The following is a 24,320-nucleotide window of genomic DNA, read 5'->3' on the forward strand; positions in this document are numbered from 1 at the left end:
CAGGTGGACTCCTTACCATCTGAGCCACAAGGGAAGCACCTGGAGGGCTAAGGATCTCCCCTTGTCCAGCTAAACTACTAGCTCCTTGCCAGGTGAAGAGCTAATTCTCAAATGGAAGCACACAGAGAATGAAAGGTCTTTGTAAAGAATCTAGCTAAATGAAAGGCAAGAGCAGGTCTAAAGTGCGGGCCACATGCCGTAGGAGCTGTGAGGGGAAGAAAGGGTAGGTGATTCCCACCCTGTGCTTTGGGCCTGGGAGGCAATGGTGCTCACATTTAGTTTCAGTGAAAAACTACTGGCCACCAATGAGGCGCTGGGGACCATGCCAGAGGCTGGTCCTTACCCTCAATTTGTTCACAGTGTCTCAGGGAAGTGGGAAGGAATCATTTCACGCCAGTGTTGTAGTACAATCATACAGATGCGTGTAAGGGATTGCTGAGCTGGATGGAGCCTTATTAGCTTCATCTGTTCTTATTCCCCCATGTCCAGCAGACTTTTTGAAGACCTTGCCATTGACTGGTTTGCAGTAGAACCTCCTGCCCAACAAAAATATGGAAATTAAAAGCCTTAATTCAGTTGAGGTTTGACAGAAAACAATGAAATTCTGTAAAGCAATTATCCTTCAATTAATAAATAAATAAATTTTAAAATGTTTAAGGATTCCAAGCCAAAAAAAAAAAAAGCCTTAATTCATCATTGCCCAGGAAATGTTGTTTACGTTAGCTTTTTTCTCCCTAAGTAAATACTGAATAAATCCCTCAGCCTACCTACACACCTCCTGTCCCACACGTGGCATACGTTTAAGGCAGTGTGTCTCAACTGGCAGTGACTCCGACCTTGAGAGGACATTTAGCAATGTCCGAAGATGCTTTGATCACCACAGCCGGTGTGGGTGTAGCCACTGGCATCTGCTGGGGGGAGGCCAGTGGTGCTGCTGGCTACCCCACAAGGCACAGGACAGCTCTTCTCACTCTCCTTCTGAAATCCTGTTCTAAGGTAGTCAATCTAACATCGACAGCTGCAGAGTAATAAAAACCACCTCACATCTTGTACCTTGGTCTTTATATATCAGAATAACTGGTTTCACTGATTTTCTTTTTTTTACTGCACCACACAGCAGGAGGGAATCTTAGTTTCCTGACCAGGAATCAAACCCACGTCCCCTGCATTCCTGCATTGGGAGCATGGAGTTTTAACCACTGGACCACCAGGAAAGTCCCTGTTTTTTTTATTATTGAATTATTTTGGTGAACTGGTGAAGGCACACCGTAAAGCACTGTCAGGTGGTTAAAGCAGGTGTTGGTGCTCCTAGAATCCTGAGACTGCAGTAACTAGAGGTCACAGGCAAAATAGAGTCACGCAGTCCCCAGAGCGGGAGGGGATCATACTAGAGAAGAAAACAGATCCAAGGACTGAGCCCTGCAGCACTCTGACATCTGCGATCAGAAGACAAGGAAGAACCAGCAGAGAAACCTGAGAAGCGACCAGAAGACCAGGAGAACCAGGAGAGGAGTGACTCAAAGAGAAAGTGAAGCACGCATTTCCCGGAAGAGGGAGTGATCTGCGTCGCTGGCAGGCCAGCCACAGTGGGAATGTGGGCTCTTAGTGCTGAGATCTTTGAAGACCTTGACAGGAGCTTTTTCAGAGCAGTGGAGGAGAGCAGTGCAGGAGAAAGAAATGACCCGAGAATGAAAAGAAAGAAAACAGAGTATAGACTCTCTTACGAGGAATTTTGCTATAAAGAGGAATAGAGAAAATGGACTATAGCCAGAAGGAAGCTGTGAGACCAAGAGGTGTATGTCTGTTTGCTTTTTCGATGGGAGATATTATCACATGTTGGCATGCTGATGGGAATGATTTATTAAAGAGGAAAATACTGGTGATGTAGGAGTGAAAGGGGACACTTTGCTTGAAGAACATCTGTGAGTTAGTGAGAAAGGATGGAGCCTAGTGTACAACGTTGGGTTGGCCTGAAATGGAAGCATGGACAATTCATCCACAATATGTTAGTTATCTATTGCTGCTTAACAAATTACCCCCAGATTTACTGGCTTACAAACCGAGAAAACCCACATTTATTATTGTGCACAAATTCCAACAGTCAGGAATTCAGCAGCACCTAAGCAAACTAGTTCTGGCTCAAGGTCTCTTCTGAGGCTGTAGTCAAAATGCTAGCTAAGGCTGCAGTCATCTAAAGGTTTGACTGGCTTCCAGGACAGCTACTCACATGACCGGCAAGTTCCTGTTGGCAGGAAGCCTCAGTTCCTCACCAGAAGGATCTCCCCACAGGGCTGCGTGAGTATCCTTGCAACATGGCAGTTTTGCCCCAGAACAAGTGACCAAGGCAGAAACCTCAGTGATTTTATAATTTATTCTTCTAAGTCACACAGCCTCAGAATCTCCATATTCTCTCAGAAAAGTGAAAGTCACTCAGTCATGTCCGACTCTTTGTGACCCCATGGACTACACAGTCCATGGGACTCTCCAGGCCAGAATACTGGAGTGGGTAGCTGTTCCCTTCTCCAGGGGATCTTCCCAACCCAGGGATTGAACCCAGGTCTCCTGCATTGCAGGTGGATTCTTTACCAGCTGAACCACGAGGGAAGCCCTTTAGACAAAAGTCAGTAAGTCCTAGCTGGGGGGAGAAAATTTATGTTCCCCTTTTTGAAAATTCTTTGAATGTCACAGAATCTGTGGGTGTATTTTTAAACCACCACCTACAGTAACAGGAAGGAAGTCAGCAGACATGGGCACAGATGCCGTCAGGCTGGTGGATGTGGGAATAGCAAACTTCTATATTTTTACCCAAATAGGAAGCAAGATCATCAGCCAAGAGTGGGTTTGAGGAGAAGCTCTTGGAAGTTTGAGGTAAGCTTACTCTCATGCATTGGAGAAGGAAATGGCAACCCACTCCAGTGTTCTTGCCTGGAGAATCCTGGGGATGGGGGAACCTGGTGGGCTGCCGTCAATGGGGTCGCACAGAGTCGGACACGACTGTAGCGACTTAGCAGCAGCAGCAGCAACATATAAACTGTAGCAAACAGCTGATGAGGAGAATGAACCAGTGAACAGACAGGTAGGACTTCAGGAGAACTCAGGGCTCCCTTGAACTTAAAGTGCAGCCTGTCAGCAATTTGGGCATCTTAATCCAATGAGGTTCACCTGAGAGTGTAAGAAAGGAAATCCTAACATTCATGAAGTGAGACAATGGTTTTTTCCTTTAAGTCTTAACACAAACTTACCTTTTCTTAAAAAAGAACATATGTGTATTCACATAGGAACGAATGGTGTTTCATATTTCTCTACAGTTTGTTTCATTCAGTCAAGTTTTCTAAAAATTAACTGGATGCAAGATTTCTCCTATGGATTTAACATGAACAAAAGTGTGTAGTGTGACTCAGAGCCTTACTGTGCCCAGAGCTGGTCAGGTCCCACGGGGAGCACTGATTTCATCTTAGACTCATCATTTTAAGAGAGTTCTCCCATCATTTCCCTTGATGGGGAATTTCCTGGTGATCCAGTGGTTGGGATTTGGCACTTTTATTTCTGGGGCCCCAGGTTCAACCCCTGGTCTAACCCCTGGGAACTAAGATCCCACAAGCTTCGTAGTGTGACCAAAAAAAAAAAAAAAGTTGACACTTGAGAAACAGGAAAGTACTGAGCGGAAAGTGGCCAACACAGCATGGCGCCATCTCCTCGTGGGGAAATGACAGAAGGCACAGAAATGCCTCTGAAGAGACGTGAGCAGTGTCTTCAAGCATCTGAGTGTGCCCAGTTTGCTGCTTCTGGCTGTGGTTCATTTTCTCAAGGATGTACCACACAGGAGGGGTCCTCAGGGGCAATCATCCATCCTAGAACAGGGTGCTCACCATGGGATGATGGACAGAAGGTGTCGATTTTGATGTAATCCAAGTTGCTTTTCGGAGAGTGTAAGTCCACTCCACCCAGCTGGATAAAAATCAGCTCCCTAACAGCTGTCCCAACAGGATAGATTGTAGGGGTGGCGTGGTGGTAGGATTCAGCTCTCCTGGCTCCAGCAGACTTAAGTTGGAGGACACGAAAATAACAACCCTTGTTTTCCCGTTTAAGTGTTGCATTTACTTGCAAACCTCATTTACAGGTGTAATTTGGCAAAAGAAGTGGCTATATTATGCTATTGGGGGCCAAACTGGAACTGATGGCAGAAGTCTCAGCAGGACACATTTCTGTTCATGTGAGGAAAACGTCCCAGGGGGCAGAAGTCATTGAACATGAAAAAGACTCCTTGTGAGTGGTGGGTGAGCTCCCACTTTGGGGCAGTGTTGAAGCAACTTCCTGCAAAAGAAAAACCTGTACCAGGTAGAAGATTGGATGAGCCTATTTCCAAGGCATCCTCCAATTCTGTGATCCAGTCACCTAGGGCCTTTTTGGTGAACAAATATTTATCGAGCCCCTACAGAGTGACAAACATCAAGTACTGAACACCTCTTGTACATCACTTCAGGTCTTCTCAGACTTGCCTCTTGTGCCAGCCACAGCTGTGGCCCCCTGTTCTCTGCAGGCTTCACTCAACTCTGTGCAGAGGCAGCCTGGCTGGACTTCGCTGCAGGCCTGCATCACGGGCCTCCTGCTTCCTACTTCTGCTTCTCTGAAGGTGTGTCATTGGATGCCCAGGAGAACCCACTTGTAACTCGTGCTTGCATAGCTTAGAGAGCTAGGGGAGTCAAAGTTTGGTGAAAATGTCTGACCAACAGGAGCTGGGACTGATGGATGAATGCCTTGCCCTTTCTGTCTCCGAGTGTAAGGGTCTGTGATGCATTTCATAAGGCTCCTCAGAAGACTGCATAATATCTACCAGCTACTTACAGCAATGGTCAACTTGATAATGCAACATTGTATTGGCCCTCTCTCCTTCTCTGTTTACTCTCTCTGTCCTTTATTCTTGCCTGCTGGCATCACTATTTTGCACATAGCCTTGATCTTAGGCTCTACTTTTGGGGAAACTCAGGTTAGCATCAACAATAATTGGTGATAGAAATATGCTGTTGATCAAAAGAAATGCAGCCTCTGCCTTCATGGGGTGTATAGACTTATGACTCATGCTATTATAAAAGCCTATATTTGTTTCATCAATGAAGAGAAAGGGAAATATATATTGCATATTCGTGGGGTATTTGATATTTGTGAAACCCTTCAGAGGCACCTGTCTCAAATCATCTTGGTCGTAACCTTAGATTATGAACTAGCAATGCCATGTGCAGTTCGTCATCAAAGACCTGAGTCACAGAGTCACACACGTCTTTTTCTACCTGTTTTAACTTTTAAAAAATGGAGCATTATGTATCTTGATCCTTTCTTTTAATACATATTTGAGATCTTGCCATTTCAACATACAAATAAATTCATCCTTCATTTTACAGCAGGACAGTACTCCATGGTACATTGACTACAATAAGCAACTCATGGAAATGCTACATCCCTGCAGGCAAGTATCCACAGGATAAATTTTCCAGAAGAGGAAATGCTGCAGCAAACACTCACGCCTTTGTAGCTTTGATAGACAGCAATACATTGTCCTCCCTTGGCCTTGTAACAGTGAGAGCTCCCACCAACAAAGTATCAGAGTGCCTGTTTAGGCAGGGAAATGACTTTTTTCACTTTTTAAACATTAACAAATGACTTTGATGGGGGGCTTTTGTTCTGTTTTGGCCACGCTGCTTGGCTTGCAGGATCTTAGCTTCTCAACCAGGGACCAAATGTGGGCCACATCAGTGAAAGTGCCCAGTCTTAACCCCTGGACCATCAGGGAATTCCCAATTTGGTGGGTTTAATGGAGGTCAAGCAAGTAAGTGAGATCAATGTTTAACTATTGTGAAAGTTACATTTTTTAAAAAGAAAAATTAGAGTCAACTTTACCTCAAAACAAAAATCTATAGAGAACATTCTATGATTTGAACCCTGAGGCTGAATTTCTATTCCCATCACCTGTGGATTTGGAAGTTTCTTCTCCAAAGACTGAATGCTCAGGCTTCTGACATCTCATTTTGTCCTTTGTGAACCAGTGAAGGAAGTTTCTCAGCTCCCTCATTGCTAGGAAGGGAGGTTCACTCTGTGGTGTGTCAGGATGGGCTGCAATTCGACTAGCTCTCCTGATGTCACATGCAATGGAACTTCTCACCCCCTCCTCTCCCCTGGAACTCTCCCCGAACTAATTTGTTTCTCCTGGGATTTCATCTCTGCCTGGACACATGGGTACCAGTAACTCCCCTCTTCTCCACTTTTTTTCCTACGGATTTTCCTCTCATATTTAGTGGACTCTTGAAGTTGCTTTAACTTCATTCTCTATTTCTCCAAAGAGTTCTAGCCCCTGCTTAATTCATTTATTGGATGTTGATTTTTGCAAGGTCATCCAGAAGTTTTTGCTTGAGATTTTAGTATATCTCCACAAATTACATTTATGTGGATTCATTTTCTCTTCAACCTGGAGTAACATATATACATGTTGAGGATGGAGCCCCCTCCAAGGCAGTGTGGACTTGTGAGTTGCCGACACCCAAGGTAAGAAGTCCCTTGGCCTTTTGGCCTTTGGAATTGACTAGCAGTGGCTACTATTTTTATAGAGCAGTGGTCACTGCCAGGTACTTTACTTTCATTAGCTCATTTAACCCTGATAATAAACTCACAAAGGAAGTACTGTGATAGATTCTATCTCACAGATGAGGAATCTGAGGCACAGATAGTTTAACAACTTATTGACCAGAGATATATTAACATGCCTTGTTTACCTGAACATTATTGACTGAAGTGTTTCAACATTCACCTATGTAACAAATCACTGGCCACAGGTGTTAGTTTCTGCAAAAATCCCCTGGCCAATAATATGTTACATTGCTTACTCAGGGTCACGTGGCTCACACAGAGCCCTAAATCTGGTCCCAACCCACCTCTGAGGATTTAAGGGGAGACTTTGAACATCGGAATAGTCATATCTGAAGTATCCTATTCTCATTCAGTTCTTGACATGCTTTCTTGTTTTCAAATTTGTTTTTTTTTTTTTTTAAACTCTCTAATTTTCCTCCCTCTTCTTGTATTTTTCAATAACGATCACACTTTCCTCCATAGTAGAAAAGGCAAAGGAACAAGCAATCAGTGCTTGCCTTGACTGGGTACTCAGCTTTCTCTTTTGCATCCTCATCTCCATATCTTACAGTTACCAGCATAAAAACTGTTTCCAAACTTGCGGGGAAATAATAAGGGTATGCACAGAAACTCAAAGGGAGGGAAAGAACAAATGTAAATCTTACCTTTGAGACACACATGGCTAGATTCAACAAATGATTACTGCTCTCTAGCCCCATCTGGGAGAAGGCAATGGCACCCCACTCCAGTACTCTTGCCTGGAAAATCCCATGGATGGAGGAGCCTGGTAGGCTGCAGTCCATGGGGTCACGAAGAGTTGGACACGACTGAGCAACTTCACTTTCACTTTTCACTTTCATGCATTGGAGAAGGAAATGGCAACCCACTCCAGTGTTCTTGCCTGGAGAATCCCAGGGACGGGGGAGCCTGCTGTCTATGGGGTTGCACAGAGTTGGACACAACTGAAGTGACTTAGCAGTAGCAGCAGCAGCCCCATCTGGGAGAGAGTGATGGACAGGGAAGCCTGGAGTGGTGCAGTCCATGCAAAGAGTCAGACATGACTGACAGACTGAATGACAGCAACCCCCATGCCAGATAGATAATGGTATGCATCTTTACACTAAGGAATTAAAGAAAAATCTTATCAGGGCTGGCTGGAGATAGTTAGAAGGGACTGGCAGAGGGCACAGTGTTCATCACCCTGTACTGCATCTTTCACGCATAGAATCCTTAGGCGACCTTACTCAAAGCAAGACTTCTCTTTAAGCGAGATGGGTGGGATGAGCTGGGAGACTGGAACTGACATATACACACTACTCTGTATAAGACAGATGACTAATGAGAATGCACTGGATAGCACAGGGAACGCTACTCAGTGCTCTGTGGCGACCTAAATGGGAAGGAAATCTAAAAAAGATCTTTCTAAAATAGAAGGGATATACGTATGACTGATTCACTTTGCTATACAACAGAAGATAGCACACTATTGTAAAGCAAATATATTCCCATAAAAATTAATAACAAAAAGATTTCTCTTTAAACAGAAGAAGCTGTGAATAAAGCAAACATACAAAATTGGGTTCCAAATTATTTCTTAGTGGGAGGATTCTTGACAACTTTGGATTTATTTCTCTTTAGTAAATATGGGCAAGATGCAGAAAGATTAATGAAGGATGCCCATCATACTATAATGCCTTCTCTATCACATTAAAAAATAAAACTAGGAATGAGAATTATGCAAGTAGAAGATTATAAAGGTGTCCTATTAAGGAATAAAACTCATCTCCAGCAAGGAATCCCACTACTTGAGTCATAACTGTTGAACCATGGGACTTAGTTCTATAAGCCATAAACTCAATGCCTCCCAAATTAAAATAAACAAAACCCTGAGCCATTCTATTATCACTTCATTTTCTTTTAATGTATCCTAAGATAAGCAGAAAAGGTGGGTGAGAAAGGAAGTTACCAAAGCATGGCCCCAAACTCTGAGTCATCTTGTCAATTAGATTATGAATAGAAAAGACCAAGGATGGCTAAAGCTAAGTGTGATTCAGCTAAAAGCTCAATGTGGAAAGGTTCAATCCCAAATGTCATGAAATAGTCTGACTTTAAAATTTTAAAATAGCTTATTTAGAGGATTCCAACAGTTAAGCTTAGCCAATCAGAAAAAGCCCTTAAGGATCTAAATATATTGCTGCAGTGACTTTGAACAACCTCTAGGAAACATTCGTTTTTCCATCTGCAGCTCAGGTAGCCTGTGCTGTCGGAAGAAACCCCAAGATGGCATTCTTGCCTTATTTTTCTAACTGGTTCCTTTGGCTCAAAAACAAAGCAAAACCTTCCAAAATGCTTTATAAGTTTAGCTAACTTGATATGGTGGAGAGGGGAGAGGGAGAAAGTGACATTCTTTCTATTATCTAAGAATCATGGCTTTCTGAGTGGGTAAAAAAGGCAGTTGCCTATTGGATATGATTTTAGGTATGCTACAGAAAAAGCTCCTTGCTCGTGATGATCTCCCTGCTGGTCAGCTGTGCTGCACGCAGTGGGATTCTGAGACCCTCTTTCTATGTAACACCAGTGAGACTACAGAAGTCTCACTGTTGACATCTAGAAGCTGCTGAACAGGAAAAATGCCAGTTACAGATGAGGACACTGGTGTGTTATCTATCTAGCAGGGACCTGAAGGAAGAGGGCATAGGCAAGGTAAACTTTGGCTAAACCGGAAGTTGAGGGGAAATAATACTTGCTTTCAAATCTACTTTATAATTTCTGTTCACTTACTCTGTTGTTTCAATCTTTCTAACAATCCTGCATGTTAAATGATGAAATGCCAGTTAGGGAGCTGCTTATTGTCTAATGTTAAGGGGGATAATACAGAGTGGTCAAGACATTGGGAGGATGCTGGAGAATCAGGATGAAAAATCACCTCTTCCCTCTTGTGTGAATACGGCCCCTCCCTCTCAGGCAGCTGCTTTCCCCTGACAGTTACACACACTCAAAACCTCTGCCAACACTTGCCCTGTTGCTAAATCTAATGTGCATGTGTCAGTGTCAGTTCTCTTGATCTCTCAGCAGAAACTGACACTATTGATCATTTTCTTCTTAAAGCACTTTCCCCCCTTAGTTCCCAGATACCACACTTTCCAGCTTTTCCTCCGAGCACCAGGCTTTCCCATTTCAAGTCTCCTGTGCAGGCTTATTTGCTTCCACCCAATCATCACACAGACAAGTTCCTCCTAGTGTCACCTAGTTCTTCCATTCTTTTTCCATGTCTCACTCTATACATCTCTATTGTTCTTATTACTGAAAGTGAAAGTGAAGTTGCTCAGTCGTGTTCGACTCTTTGCGACCCCATGAATTGCAGCATGCCAGTCCTCCCTGTCCATCACCAACTCCCAGAGTTCGCTCAAACTCATGTCCATTGAGTCGGGGATGTCATCCAGCCATCTTATCCCCTGTCATCCCCTTCTCCTCCTGCCCCCAATCCCTCGCAGCACCAGGTCTTTTCCAATGAGTCAACTCTTCACATGCGGTGGCCAAAGTATTGGAGTTTCAGCTTTAGCATCTGTCCTTCCAATGAACACCCGGACTGATCTCCTTTAGGATGGACTGGTTGGATCTCCTTGCTGTCCAAGGGACCCTCAAGAGTCTTCTCCAACACCACACTTCAAAAGCATCAATTCTTCAGTGCTCAACTTCCTTCACAGTCCAACTCTCACATCCATACATGACCAGTGGAAAAACCTTAGCCTTGACTAGAGGGACCTTTGTTGACAAAGTAATTTCTCTGCTTTTTAATATACTATCTAGGTTGGTCATAACTTTCCTTCCAAGGAGTGTCTTTTAATTTCATGGCTGCAATCACCATCTGCAGTGATTTTGGAGCCCCCAAAAATAAAGTCAGCCACTGTTTCCCCATCTATTTCCCATGAAGTGATGGGACCAGATGCCATGATCTTAGTTTTCTGAATGTTGAGTTTTAAGCCAACTTTTTCACTCTCCTCTTTCACTTTCATCAAGAGGCTTTTTAGTTCTTCACTTTCTGCCAAAAGGGTGGTGTCATCTGCATATCTGAGGTTATTGCTATTTCTCCCGGCAATCTTGATTCCAGCTTGTGTTTCTTCCAGTCCAGCGTTTCTCATGATGTATTCTGCATATAAGTTAAATAAGCAGGGTGACAATATACAGCCTTGACGTACTCCTTTTCCTATTTGGAACCAGTCTGTTGTTCCATGTCTAGTTCTAACTGTTGCTTCCTGACCTGCATACAGATTTCTCAAGAGGCAGGTCAGGTGGTCTGGTATTCCCATCTCTTTCAGAATTTTCCAGTTTCTTGTGATCCACACAGTCAAAGGCTTTGGCATAGTCAATAAAGCAGAAGTAGATGTTTTTCTGGAACTCTCTTGCTTTTCCATGATCCAGAGGATGTTGGCAATTTGATCTCTGGTTCCTCTGTCTTTTCTAAAACCAGCTTGAACATTTGGAAGTTCACAGTTCACGTACTGCTGAAGCCTAGCTTCGATAATTTTGAGCATTACTTTACTATGGTGTGAGATGAATGCAATTGTTTGGTAGTTTGAGCATTCTTTGGCATTGCCTTTCTTTGGGATTGGAATGAAAACTGACCTTTTCCAGTCTTGTGGCCACTGCTGAGTTTTCCAAATTTGCTAGCATATTGAGTGCAGCACTTTCATAGCATCATCTTTCAGGATTTGAAATAGCTCCACTGGAATTCCATCACCGCCACTAGCTTTGTTTGTAGTGATGCTTTCTAAGGCCCACTTGACTTCACTTTCCAAGATGTCTGGCTCTAGATGAGTGATCACACCATCATGATTATCTGGGTCGTGAAGATCTTTTTTGTATAGTTCTTCTGTGTATTCTTGCCACCTCTTCTTAATATCTTCTGCTCCTGTTAGGTCCATATCATTTCTGTCCTTTATCTAGCCCATCTTTGCATGAAATGTTCCCTTAGTATCTCTAATTTTCTTGAAGAGATCTCTAGTCTTTCCCATTCTGTTGTTTTCCTCTATTTCTTTCCATTGATCACTGAGGAAGACTATTTTATCTCTACTTGCTATTCTCTGGAATTCTGCATTCAGATGGGAATATCTTTCCTTTTCTCCTTTGCTTTTCACTTTTCTTCTTTTCACAGCTATTTGTAAGGCCTCCTCAGACAGCCATTTTGCTTTTTTGCATTTCTTTTCCATGGGGATGGTCTTGATCCCTGTCTCCTGTCCAATGTCATGAATTTCCATCCATAGTTCATCAGGCACTCTATCAGATCTAGTCCCTTAAATCTATTTCTCACATCCACTGTATAATCATAAGCGATTTGATTTAGGTCATATCTCAATGTCTAGTGGTTTTACCCACTTTATTCAATTTAAGTCTGAATTTCTTAATAAGGAGTTCATGATCTGAGCCACAGTCAGCTCCTGGTCTTGTTTTTGCTGACTGTATAGAGCTTCTCCATCTCTGGCTGCAGAGAATATAATCAATCTGATTTTGGTGTTGACCATCTGGTGATGTCCATGTGTAGAGTATTCTCTTATGTTGTTGGAAGAGGGTGTTTGCTATGAACAGTGCATTCTCTTGGCAAAACTCTATTAGCCTTTGCCCTGCTTCATTCTGTATTCCAAGGCAAAATTTGCCTGTTACTCCAGGCGTTTCTTGACTTCCTACTTTTGCATTCCAGTCCCCTATAATGAAAAGGACATCTTTTTTGGGTGTTGGTTCTAAAAGGTCTTCTAGGTCTTCATAGAACCATTCAACTTCAGCTTCTTCAGCATTACTGGTTGGGGCATAGGATTGGATTACAGTGATACTGAATGGTTTGCCTTGGAAATGAACAGAGATCATTCTGTCATTTTTGAGATTGCATCCAGGTACTGTATTTCGGACACTTGTTGACCACGATGGCTACTCCATTTCTTCTAAGGGATTCCTGCCCACAGTAGTAGATATAATGGTCATCTGAGTTAAATTCACCCATTCCAGTCCATTTTAGTTCGCTGATTCCTAGAATGTCAACATTCCCTCTTGCCATCTCCTGTTTGACCACTTCCAATTAGCCTTGATTCATGGACCTGACATTCCAGGTTCCTATGCAATATTGCTCTTTACAGCATCAGACCTTGCTTCTATCACCAGTCACATCCACAGCTGTGTATTTTTTTTGCTTAGGCTCCATCCCTTCATTCTTTCTGGAGTTATTTCTCCACTGATCTCCAGTAGCATATTGGGCACCTACTGATAAGGGGAGTTCCCCTTTCAGTATCCTATCATTTTGCCTTTTCATACTGTTCTTGGGGTTCTCAAGGCAAGAATACTGAAGTGGTTTGCCATTCCCTTCTCCCGTGGACCACATTCTGTCAGACCTCTCCACCATGATCCGCTCGTCTTGGGTGGCCCCACACAGCATGGCTTAGTTTCATTGAGTTAGACAAGGCTGTGGTTCGTGTGATCAGATTGGCTAGTTTTCTGTGATTATTGTTTCAGTGTGTCTGCCCTCTGATGCCCTCTCGCAACATCTACTGTCTTACTTGGGTTTCTCTTACCTTGGATGTGGGGTATGTCTTCACGCCTGCTCCATACCTCGGACGAGGGGTATCTCCTCATGGCCTCCCCTCCTGACCTTGGACGGGTCTCCCGCATTGTGGGCAGATGCTTTACAGTCTGAGCCACCAAGGAAGGCTGCCATTTCCTTAGTGACTTGCAAATTGAAATCTCCAGCTCGGACCCCTCCTCTGAGTTCCAGATATCTACAGATACCTACTCAACATCTTCACTTGGCTATCTCAAAGATAACACAGATTCAGCATGTCGTGTCCAATACCCAGACCCAAACCAGGTCCTTTCATGCTTTCTACCTATTCAGTACTGGCATCCAAAAAGTTATTTAAGCCAGAGACCTCAGACTCCTCTATGACCCTTTTCTTTTTCTCCTTCTCTGTAGCCAATCCATCTCCAAGTCTTCTCAGTGTTATCTAGTTATCGCTCATGTGTCCGTTTTTCATTTAAAAATTTATTTATTTATGACTGTGGTGGGTCATTGTTGCTGAGCAGGTTTTTCTCTAGTTGCAGCAAACAGGGGCTACTCTCTAGTCGTGATGCACGGGCTTCTCATTGCAGTGGCTTCTCTTGTTGTGGGGCATGGGCTCCAGGGTGTGTGGGCCTCAGTAGTTGTGGTTCATAGTCTCTAGAGCACAGGCTCAGTAGTTGCAGTGCATGGGCTTCACTGCTCTGCAGCATGTGGGATTTTCCCGGACCAAGGATTGAACCCATGTCTCCTGCATTGGCAGGCAGACTCTTTACACTGAGCCTCAAACTCCTCTCCCAGCCAAGCAGCCACGTAACACTGAGCAGAACTCTCTGCGCTAGACAGTAGCTCCTTCTTGGTTATCCATTTTAAATACAGCAGTGTGCACATATTGACCTCCAGCTCCCTAACTATCCCTTCTCCCTATCCTTCCCCAGGGTAACAGTAAATTCATTCTCTAAGTCTGTAAGCCTGCTTTTGTTTTGTAAATAAGTTCATTCGTATCATTTTTTTTTTTTTAGGTTCTGCATATAAGGGATGTTATACGATATTTCTTTTTTCTCTGTCTGACTTACTTCACTCCGTATGATGATCTCTAGGTCCATCCACCCCATAGTTGTTTTTAATGTGAAAAACAAGGTGATATAACCATAAAAGTAAACATCTTTTTATAGGAACTCATATTTCTCTTAAGTAAACATCCAGATATTTTCCATAAGTTATCAAGTTGGGCTGTTATCATCAAGAAAAGGAGAAAATTACAAGGTAGAAGCTCTTTTTGGAGGAGATGAAATTCCTTGCCCAAATCAGCAGAGAGCTGACTCAATGACAGGTGCTGAGAGGACTCATGAACAGTTCCCCATTAAATGTAACTGCTAAAAAAAAACAACTGCGACTATTGGGAAGTGGACCAGGAAGATGGAAACTTAATTTTAGTATGAAAATGGTCCAGTCAGATATGGCTAAAAGTGGCTGATATTCATATCTCTCAGAACATTATCATGGTGATCTAAATAAAACTGTTATTGAACGTAATCAAACTTACTAGCTTTTGCAGAGCAAAGGAAACAGTAAACAAAACCAAAGGCAACCTATGGACTGGAAGAAAAATATTTGCAAATGATGCAAGTGACGAGGGCTTAATTTCCAAAATATACAAGCAGCTCATAGAACTCAATAACAAAAAAACACAGCCCAATCGAAAAGTGGGCAGAAGACTTAACTAGACATTTCTCCAAAGAACACATACATTTGGCCAAGGCTCATAAAAAGATGCTCAACATTGCTAATTACTAGTGAAATGCAAATTCAAAACTCCCATAAGATATCACCTCATGCTAGTCAAAATGGCCATTATTAAAAAGTCTACAAATAATAAATTCTGGAAAGGGTGTGGAGAAAAGGGATCCCTCCTACATTGTGGGTGGGAATGTAAACTGGTGCAGTACTATGAAGAACAGTTTGGAGGTTCTTCAGAAAAAAACAAAAATAGAGATGCCATATGATCTAGCAACCCCATTCCTAGGTACATATCCAGAGAAAATTATAATTTGAAAAGATATATGCATTCCTGGGGCTTCCCCTCCTCCATGGGATCTTCCCTACTGAGAGAGCAAACCCATGTCTCTTACATCTCCTGCATTGGCAGACAAGTTCTTTATTACTAGTGGCACCTGCGAAGCCCTATATGTAAGTATACATATTCATATATGTACACACACACACACACACACACAATGGAATACTACTCAGCCATAAAAAAGAATAAAATAATGCCATTTGCAGCAACATGGATGGAACTAGAGATTATCATACTAAGTGAAGTCAGAAAGAAAAAGGTAAGTACCATATGATCTAAAATGCGACACAAATGAATATATATTTGAAACAGAAACAGACTCACGGAAATAGAGAACAGATTTCTAGTTGCTAAGTGGGAGGAGGTGAGGAAAGGATGGGTAGTTTGGTATTCAGTTCAGTTCAGTTCAGTTCAGTCGCTCAGTTGTATCTGAGTCTTTGCGACCCCATGAATTGCAGCACGCCAGGCTTCCCTGTCCATCACCAACTCCCAGAGTTCACTCAGACTCACATCCATCGAGTCAGTGATGCCATCCAGCCATCTCATCCTCTGTCGTCCCCTTCTCCTCCTGCCCCCAATCCCTCCCAGCATCAGAGTCTTTTCCAATAAGTCAGCTCTTCGCATGAGGTGGCCAAAGTACTGGAGCTTCAGCTTTAGCATCATTCCTTCCAAAGAAATCCCAGGGTTGATCTCCTTCAGAATGGACGGGTTGGATCTCCTTGCAGTCCAAGGGACTCTCAAGAGTCTTCTCCAACACCACAGTTCAAAAGCATCAATTCTTCGGTGCTCAGCCTTCTTCACAGTCCAACTCTCACATCCATACATGACCACAGGAAAAACCATAGCCTTGACTAGACGGACCTTAGTCGGCAAAGTAATGTCTCTGCTTTTGGTATTAGCAGATGCCAAATGGATGGTGACTGCAGCCATGAAATTAAAAGACGCTTACTGCTTGGAAGAAAAGTTATGACCAACCTAGATAGCATATTCAAAAGCAGAGACATTACTTTGTCAACAAAGGTCCGTCTAGTCAAGGCTGTTGTTTTTCCACTGGTCATGTATGGATGTGAGAGTTGGACTGTGAAGAAAGCTGAGCACCGAAGAATTGATGCTTTTGAACTGTGGTGTTGGAGAAGACTCTTGAGAGTCCCTTGGACTGCAAGGAGATCCAACCCGTCCATTCTGAAGGAGATCAGCCCTGGGATTTCTTTGGAAGGAATGATGCTAAAGCTGAAACTCCAATACTTTGACCACCTCATGCGAAGAGTTGACTCATTGGAAAAGACTCTGATGCTGGGAGGGATTGGGGGCAGGAGGAAAAGGGGACGACAGAGGATGAGGTGGCTGGATGGCATCACTGACTCGATGGATGTGAGTCTGAGTGAACTCTGGGAGTTGGTGATGGACAGGGAAGCCTGGCGTGCTGCAATTCATGGGATCACAGAGTCGGACATGACTGAGCGAGTGAACTGAACTGAACTGAACTATTATCTTTAGGATGGATAATCAACAAGGTCCTACCACACAGCACAGGGAACTATATTCAATATTCATAATGGAAAAGAATATGAAAAAGGATAAATCTTAACTGAGTATATATATCTATAACTGAATCACTCTGCTGCATAGCAGAACACAACATTGTAAATCAATTTACTTTAATAAAACTTTAAAAATGTTATAATGACATAAACATACCATACAAACATAATATATCCTATAGATTTTCCTAGGGCCAATCTGATTTTAAAAAACTTTAAAAATTAGAGAAGCTAAAATTGGTAGGTATATTCTTCATGCTAAATCTAATCATTGTTAAATCCAATGCTCGCACTTAAAAAAAATGACATGATTTCTCTGGAAACAAGTCTGTTAAGGAAATGTGACATTTCAGTGAACTGTAGTTTTTATTACAAATTTACACTTTGTGCATTTTCCAAAAGTTCCTCATAGCTATGTTTATAAACACCAGCTTGCTGGGAACATGTCATTTAATTTGTTCAAGCTACTTGTTAGCAGCTGGATATTTTAGAGAATTTACCGTTTTGGTTGAATCTAACAATAAACAAGTGGGTTATTTCCCAAATTGACTTTTTTGAGGTAGAAATTAAACTGATCTTGGGCTTGCCTGGTGGCTCAGGGTAAGGAAAGTGCTTGCCAATGCAGGAGACATGGGTTTGATCGCTGATCCGGGAAGACCCCACACGCCTCGGAGCAACTGAGCTCGTGTGCCACAACTATTGAGCCCACATGCTGCAACTACTGAAGCCCCTGTGCCCTACAGCACATGCCCTGAAACAAGAGAAGCCACTCCAATGAGACGCCCAGATATTGCAACTAGCAATAGCCCCCGCTTGCGTCAACTTGTGAAAAGCCGAGCAGCAGTGAAGACCCAGGACAGCCAAAAATAAAATATATACACTTAAAATTACTTTAAAAAAAGAAATTCAGCTCATCTCTTTTAAAGCCCTGACATATCAAAAAAAATTAATACCTAACCATAAACACAGAAGCTTATGATGCATAATTTATCTTTTGTATTTACTTGTTATATTAATATAACACTCATAACTAAGAAAGTGAAATAAATATCATTTTTCTTTCTTAAATACTGTGGTTCTGACTTTTGACTCATCTTCAAGACAAGCTGAGGACAAATACAAAATTTGAGAGATATATTTTTAAAGACAATTTTTTCTTCCGTCCAATTTAGGATCTCTGGGATAAACAAGATATTTTACATAATCTGCTAGAAATAATTGATAGTTCAAGCTTCTATGTGTTATACTTGTTAAAATATTTGCATTCAAAAGCAAATTCAGAATTGTAACTCAAGGCTATATGTATATCTTTCCTAAGGAACATAAAACCTAAATAGCATTTTGAATTATAATTGTTTTGAAATCATACATTTAAAGATAAAAACCTGCATTAAAAAAAAAATAGGACATAGATTCCTTCATTCAAGCTTTTTCACTGAATATATGCCACACACTGGATATGAAATATTGGATATGAAGAGAGAGTTGAATAGCTGTCCAAAGAAGCTTTGAATCTAGTGAGGGGACACGGACCATAATCAGGTAATTGCAATTGAGTATTTAACAAGTATTGCAATTGTGGTCATTACTGGATTCTGAGAGCAAATAGGAAGAGGTCTGTGCTGATTATCAGTGACATTTACTGAGATTCTGGGTCTCTGTGGCACAAGTTAGGATTGCACTTCTTTACCTCTTTAAAGGACTTATTTTGTTTTTATTTTTTGGCCACATGGCTTGTAGGATCTTAATTTCCTAGACCTGGAATTGAACCTGGGCCCTGGCAGTGAAAGCACCGAGTTCTAACCACTGGAAAACCAGGGAATTCTCAACTTAATTTTGGCTAATGAAATATGGGTGGAAGTAACACAAATCATATCTAGGTGGAAAGCCTTTTTCCTTCATGGTGACTGGCATTATTGCATATCTGGGCTTAGACCCCAAAGGTGGATGATATGAAACCGAGCCCTATTTAGTCTCAAAGGATACACAATATATATCAGAAATAAATGTTCATTTTTTAAATTAAGCCACTGAGACTTGGCGATGTTTGTCATTGCAGCACAGCCTAAGCTGTACAGACCACTATATGTTTTACTCCAGATGTAGACTATTCAAAAAGTTTCCCAGGGTGCATCAGGCTAAGCTGAGACCTAAAGACTTGAAGAACTGAAAGGAACAGCATTCCAGAGGTAAAAGTGTCTACATGTGAAGGCTTGGAGCAGGATGAGAATTCAGCATATTTGGGGAAGAGGTGCTTTGCTTGTTTACTTCTTTGTTTTTTTTAAAACAAATGGAGTGTAGCCATCCAACAGGGCTACTGGAGATTACCCTGAGTAGGGCTAACAGTAATTGCTACTCAAGGATAAGATTCCAAAGGATTTCTGCCTGGTTCATTTGGGCTTTTGGACACAGAAAGGAGAAATGAAGAACCAAATTGCTATGAACCAACATATTGGTGAAAGTGAAGTTGCTCAGTCATGTCCGACTCTTTGCGACCCCATGGACTGTGACATACCAGCCTCCTCCCTCTGGGGTTTTCTAGGCAAAAGTAGTAGGGTGGGTTGCCATTTCCTTCTCCAGGGGATCTTCCCAACCCAGGGATCAAACCCGAGTCTCCTGCATTGCAGGCAGACGCTTTACTGTCCTAGCCACCAGGGAAGCCCTAACATAATGGTTGTTGCTGCTGCTGCTACTTCTGCTGCTAAGTCGCTTCAGTCGTGTCCAACCCTGTGCGACCCCATAGACGGCAGCCCACCAGGCTCCCCCGTCCCTGGGATTCTCCAGGCAAGAACACTGGAGTGGGTTGCCATTTCCTTCTCCAATGCATGAAACTGAAAAGTGAAAGTGAAGTCGCTCAGTCGTGTCCGACTCCTAGCAACCTCATGGACTGCAGCCTACCAGGCTCCTCCATCCATGGGATTTTCCAGGCAAGAGTACTGGAGTGGGTTGCCATTGCCTTCTCCGAACATAATGATACTTGTTCTTAAAAGAAAAGTCACCTGCAGTGTACAAAGTGCCTCTTTCAGGGCAGAGTCTTTTTATTTCTCACTTACTTAATTTTTGCCTCAAGTTTCTTCTTTATATATAGACTCAAATGAATTTTTCATTTTGTTCACGTCTGTTATATTTATGTCTTTCATGTCTTGAAGGCAGGGCCCATGTCATTTTCATGTTTATGCATAGTAGGTATTCAAAAACTTCCTATTAAAACAGCTGCCCTTATCTTAGGAATCTAAAAGCAGAACACAGCCTTGACTAGTTTCTAAAAGGCTGCTTCAAAAGAAATCTCTGTACACAGAAGGGGATCTGCCCATTTCAAAAGTGACTCAGAGATACACTGAGGTCTTGTGATGACAATAAAGGCTGTGGGCCCATGGAATTTGCTCCTGCGACCTAGACTCTAGGGTCACCACTTCCTGATTGTGAGCCCCTGGGTTTAACTTTCAATCTTGATTTCCTAACTTGTGAACCGCAGGAAAGGCCTGCCCTACTTACCTCTTGGGGCTCTTAGGGGACTAAAATGACATCTCTGAAAACTTTTAAGTGTTGTACAAGTATGAGGCAATATTCATATTACTACTGTTGGCAGCATGAATCTTGGATCATTAGAGGAAATGGGTATAATACAAAGCCTGTACAGTTGATGAGACCTGGCTTTGAATTCTTTCTTGATCTCTTAATAGTTGCATAATTTTGGTCAAGCAATAAAATTCTAGAATATCACCAATATCCTACTGGTTTGGACTAAAATACATTTCCTATACAAGTATCCTTAGTAAAGAACACTAGAAGTATGACATTGGAAGGCACTGAGCTTCAAAAAATCACGAAGGTAGAATTCAAATCCCACTTCCACCATTCATTAACATGTGATGTTGGTTAAGTTAACTACCTCCTAGAGTCTCAATTTACAGATCAATATAATGGGGATGATATTACCCAATTTCCAAAGGTTAACAGAAGCCACTTAAAGTAGAAAATGTTGCCTTATTAAGCCTTTGAAATGTTTACGTGCCTGTTTAGCATTAAGCAAACTGCATCCCTAAAAATTCTGAATCAAGGTTATTCACAGAAAAGACTAAGTAACACTCAACTGCTGTTAAAGAAGCACCTTCTCCTAACCCAACGTTGAGAAAAATGACTGAATAAACTTAAACCTAAACCTTGGGTCAGTTTGTGGCTCATCCGACCAGACAAGTTTCCTATTAACCTTAAAGTGTCCAAGGTAGCTCTTGAGATCCCACAATTTCTCATCTTCCCTTTCCTAGGGATGGCAAGGACTTGCTTTCCCCAGGTTGTACAAGATGATTTGAGAGAAAAATAAGAGATATGGGCCACATCCTAATGAAGACCACTGCACCAAGACGACAGATTTTTGTCTGCTTTCTTAAGAACACAAGCTTGGTCTAATAAATTTGTTCCCTGTGGCTGTTGTCATGGTCCACCCAGCTGCCTCTGCACAAGTCCACTCTTGTGCAGGTGGATGAGTGAGGTTCCAGAGAGAAGCATGTTCACCAATGTGTCAAGCCTCACACAACTTCTGAGGTCCATTCCTGATGAACCAGCATAAGTGGGCTGTTTGCTGGCTACTTGTTTTCACTGTGAGTGTGGTTTGTGTGCAAGCACTATTGGCATCTTCTGGGATCTTGTTAGAAATGCACACTCTCAGGCCCCACCCCATATTTGCTGAACCAGATCTGCATTTTAACAAGATTCATATATACTTTAAAGTTAGTGAAGTACTTGGCTACAAAGTCTAAATACTACCTGACATAGGCTTCCGTGGTGGCTCAGATGGTAAAGAATCTGCCTGAAATGCAGGACATGTGGGTTCAATCTCTGGACAGGGAAGATCCCTTGGAGAAGGGGATGGCAACCCACTCCAGTATTCTTGCCTGGAGAATTCCATGGACAGAGGAGCGTGGAGGGCTACAATCCATGGGGTTGCAAGGCATAGTACACAACTGAATAATGAACACACACAAGGTGCCAAAGAGAGCTATATTTTAGGGCTTACTGGGGATACACCCTATCCCCAAATCTCTTCGCCCAAATTCTAGACAAGACATTCAGGTAAAGCCGTAATGGTCTCTCTGCCCTACCGCATATGTATACTCGGAGTGCAATAAGGATATTATTATTCACTCTCTAACAAAGGATCTACAGATTTCACAAATTGTGGAAAATCATACAGCTAGGCAGTTGCTAAAATGTAAAATAACCTTCCTTTTCTGTAACTATTGGTTTTGGGTGATAGAAGTCATGCGTACAGTCATATTTCAGAGAAATTACCATGCCTTAATGAGAACTTTAGGTTGAAGGAAGACATTTCAGTCAAATGATAGTGAAATTGATATGATCAAAATGAAATATGTGGCATATTTATCTAATCAGCTAGAGCTGCAATCTCGAACCAGAGTCATTTACAGCTCAATCAACTCATCTAGTCATTATCAGCTAATGATACAATGAGTGATTACCCCCACTTTGAGATAATAAGTGAGTTCATGAAAATCAGCACTTCTATTATAAAGTGTGACAGGTAGGGCTGAAAATAAGGTCTTTGAATGCAGTGAGTGCCTGGCTTACCTGACAAAAATTTAATAGGAAAAAATGGAACTGCATAGTTATAAGACGAGGTACATGACTTTTGGAAAAGCAACTTAGCAATTTGTATGAAGAATCATTAAAATGCTCACACCTTTGCATCATGTAAATTTTCTTTTTCTTTCTTTTTTTAGTTTGAAACAATATCCAACTTTCAAAAACTGAAACTAGAATACAAAGAACTTTTCCTATCCTATTGGAGAGTAAGTTGCTGATAAGAGCCAACTCACTGGAAAAGATGCTGATGCTGGGCAAGACTGGGGCAAAAGGAAAAGGGGGTGGCAGAGGATGAGATGGTTAGGTAACATCACTGACTCAATGGACATGAATTTGCACAAACTCTGGGAGATAGTGGAGGACAGAGGAGCTGGAATGCTACAGTCCATGGGGCCACAAAGAGTCAGATATGACTTCAGTGGCTGAACAACAACAACAAATTATCATCCTTGGAACACATTACAGTGAATTTCTTACTGATGAATACATTTGTCTGCATAACCACAAAATAACCATCAAAATTAGGAAATTAACACTGATACATTACTACCATCTTGTCCTCACACTATATTCATTTTGCCAAATGTCTTAATAATGTCTTTTTGGTAAAAGGATCCAGTTCAAAATTATATTTGTTGTGGTTGTCATGGCACTTTAGTCTCCTTCAGTATAAAACAATTCCCCTTTCTTCCCTTGCTTTTTACAGTCATTCTGCTTTTGAAGACTACAGACCAGTAACCTCGTATTAATACTGGATACCTCAACTTGGGTAGTCTGCTGTTCCCTTAAGATTTGATTCAGGTAAGAATATCACAGAAGTGATGGTGTGTTCTTTTCATTAAATCTAATTGCGTGGCACATAAGTTTGACTAGTCTTTTTTTTTTTTTTTCTTTTTCTGGCCACACAACATGGCTTGTGGGATCTTAGTTTTCCAACTAGGGATCGAACCTGTGTCTTCTGCAGTAGAAGTGCAGTCTTCTCCACTGGACCACCAGGGAATTCCCAGTTTGATTAGTCTTATTAGTGTTTATATTAACTTTAATCACTTCACTGAGGTGGTATCCACCAACTTTCTCAATTGTAAAGTCATTCATTTTTCTCTTTGTAATTAATACTGATTAGGCAAGAAACTGGAGAAGGCGATGGCACCCCACTCCAGTACCCTTGCCTGGAAAATCCCATAGCTGGAGGAGCCTGGTGCGCTGCAGTCCATGGGGTAGCTAAGAGTCAGACACGACTGACTGACTTCACTTTCACTTTTTACTTTCATGCATTGGAAAAGGAAATGGCAACCCACTCCAGTGTTCTTGCCTGCAGAATCCCAGGGACGGGGGAGCCTGGTGGGCTGCTGTCTATGGGGTTGCACAGAGTTGGACATGACTGAAGCAACTTAGCAGCAGGCAAGAAACTACTTTGAGATGTTAGAAATATTCTATACCTCAAAATTTCAATTTATTAATCTTAATGAATTAATATTAGTTTCTTTAGGCTATCATAAACTTATATATTCTTATTTCATTTCATCTATTACTTCATTGCTTATTTTGTTGCTCAAATTGTCCTAGATTTGGACAGGGTGCCATTTTCTACTCCAGGGGAATCTTGCTAACGCAGGGATTGAAACTGTGTCTACCACAGAGCCATCTGGGAAGACCTATTTTTTATGTTGAGACCAGTCCAAATGAAAAATCTATATTAGGGATGCCATTTCATGCATAAAATAAATTTAATATAGAATTATATTTAATAGGTGAAGATTGAAGGGAAGAAATGATTAAATAATGGTAAACATGTACATTATTAGGCAGTTCCTACAAATGTTGGTTGAGGACGCCTAGTGAAGAGAGTAACTTGAGCACCTATATTGAATCTAACTCAGGGCAACCATAGCTGGAGGCAGGGGTGTGCTGTGATTCCAGTGGCCATCTATTCCAG

This window comes from Capricornis sumatraensis, chromosome 2 (assembly GCF_032405125.1).
Source record: "Capricornis sumatraensis isolate serow.1 chromosome 2, serow.2, whole genome shotgun sequence".
Taxonomy (NCBI): Eukaryota; Metazoa; Chordata; class Mammalia; order Artiodactyla; family Bovidae; genus Capricornis; species Capricornis sumatraensis.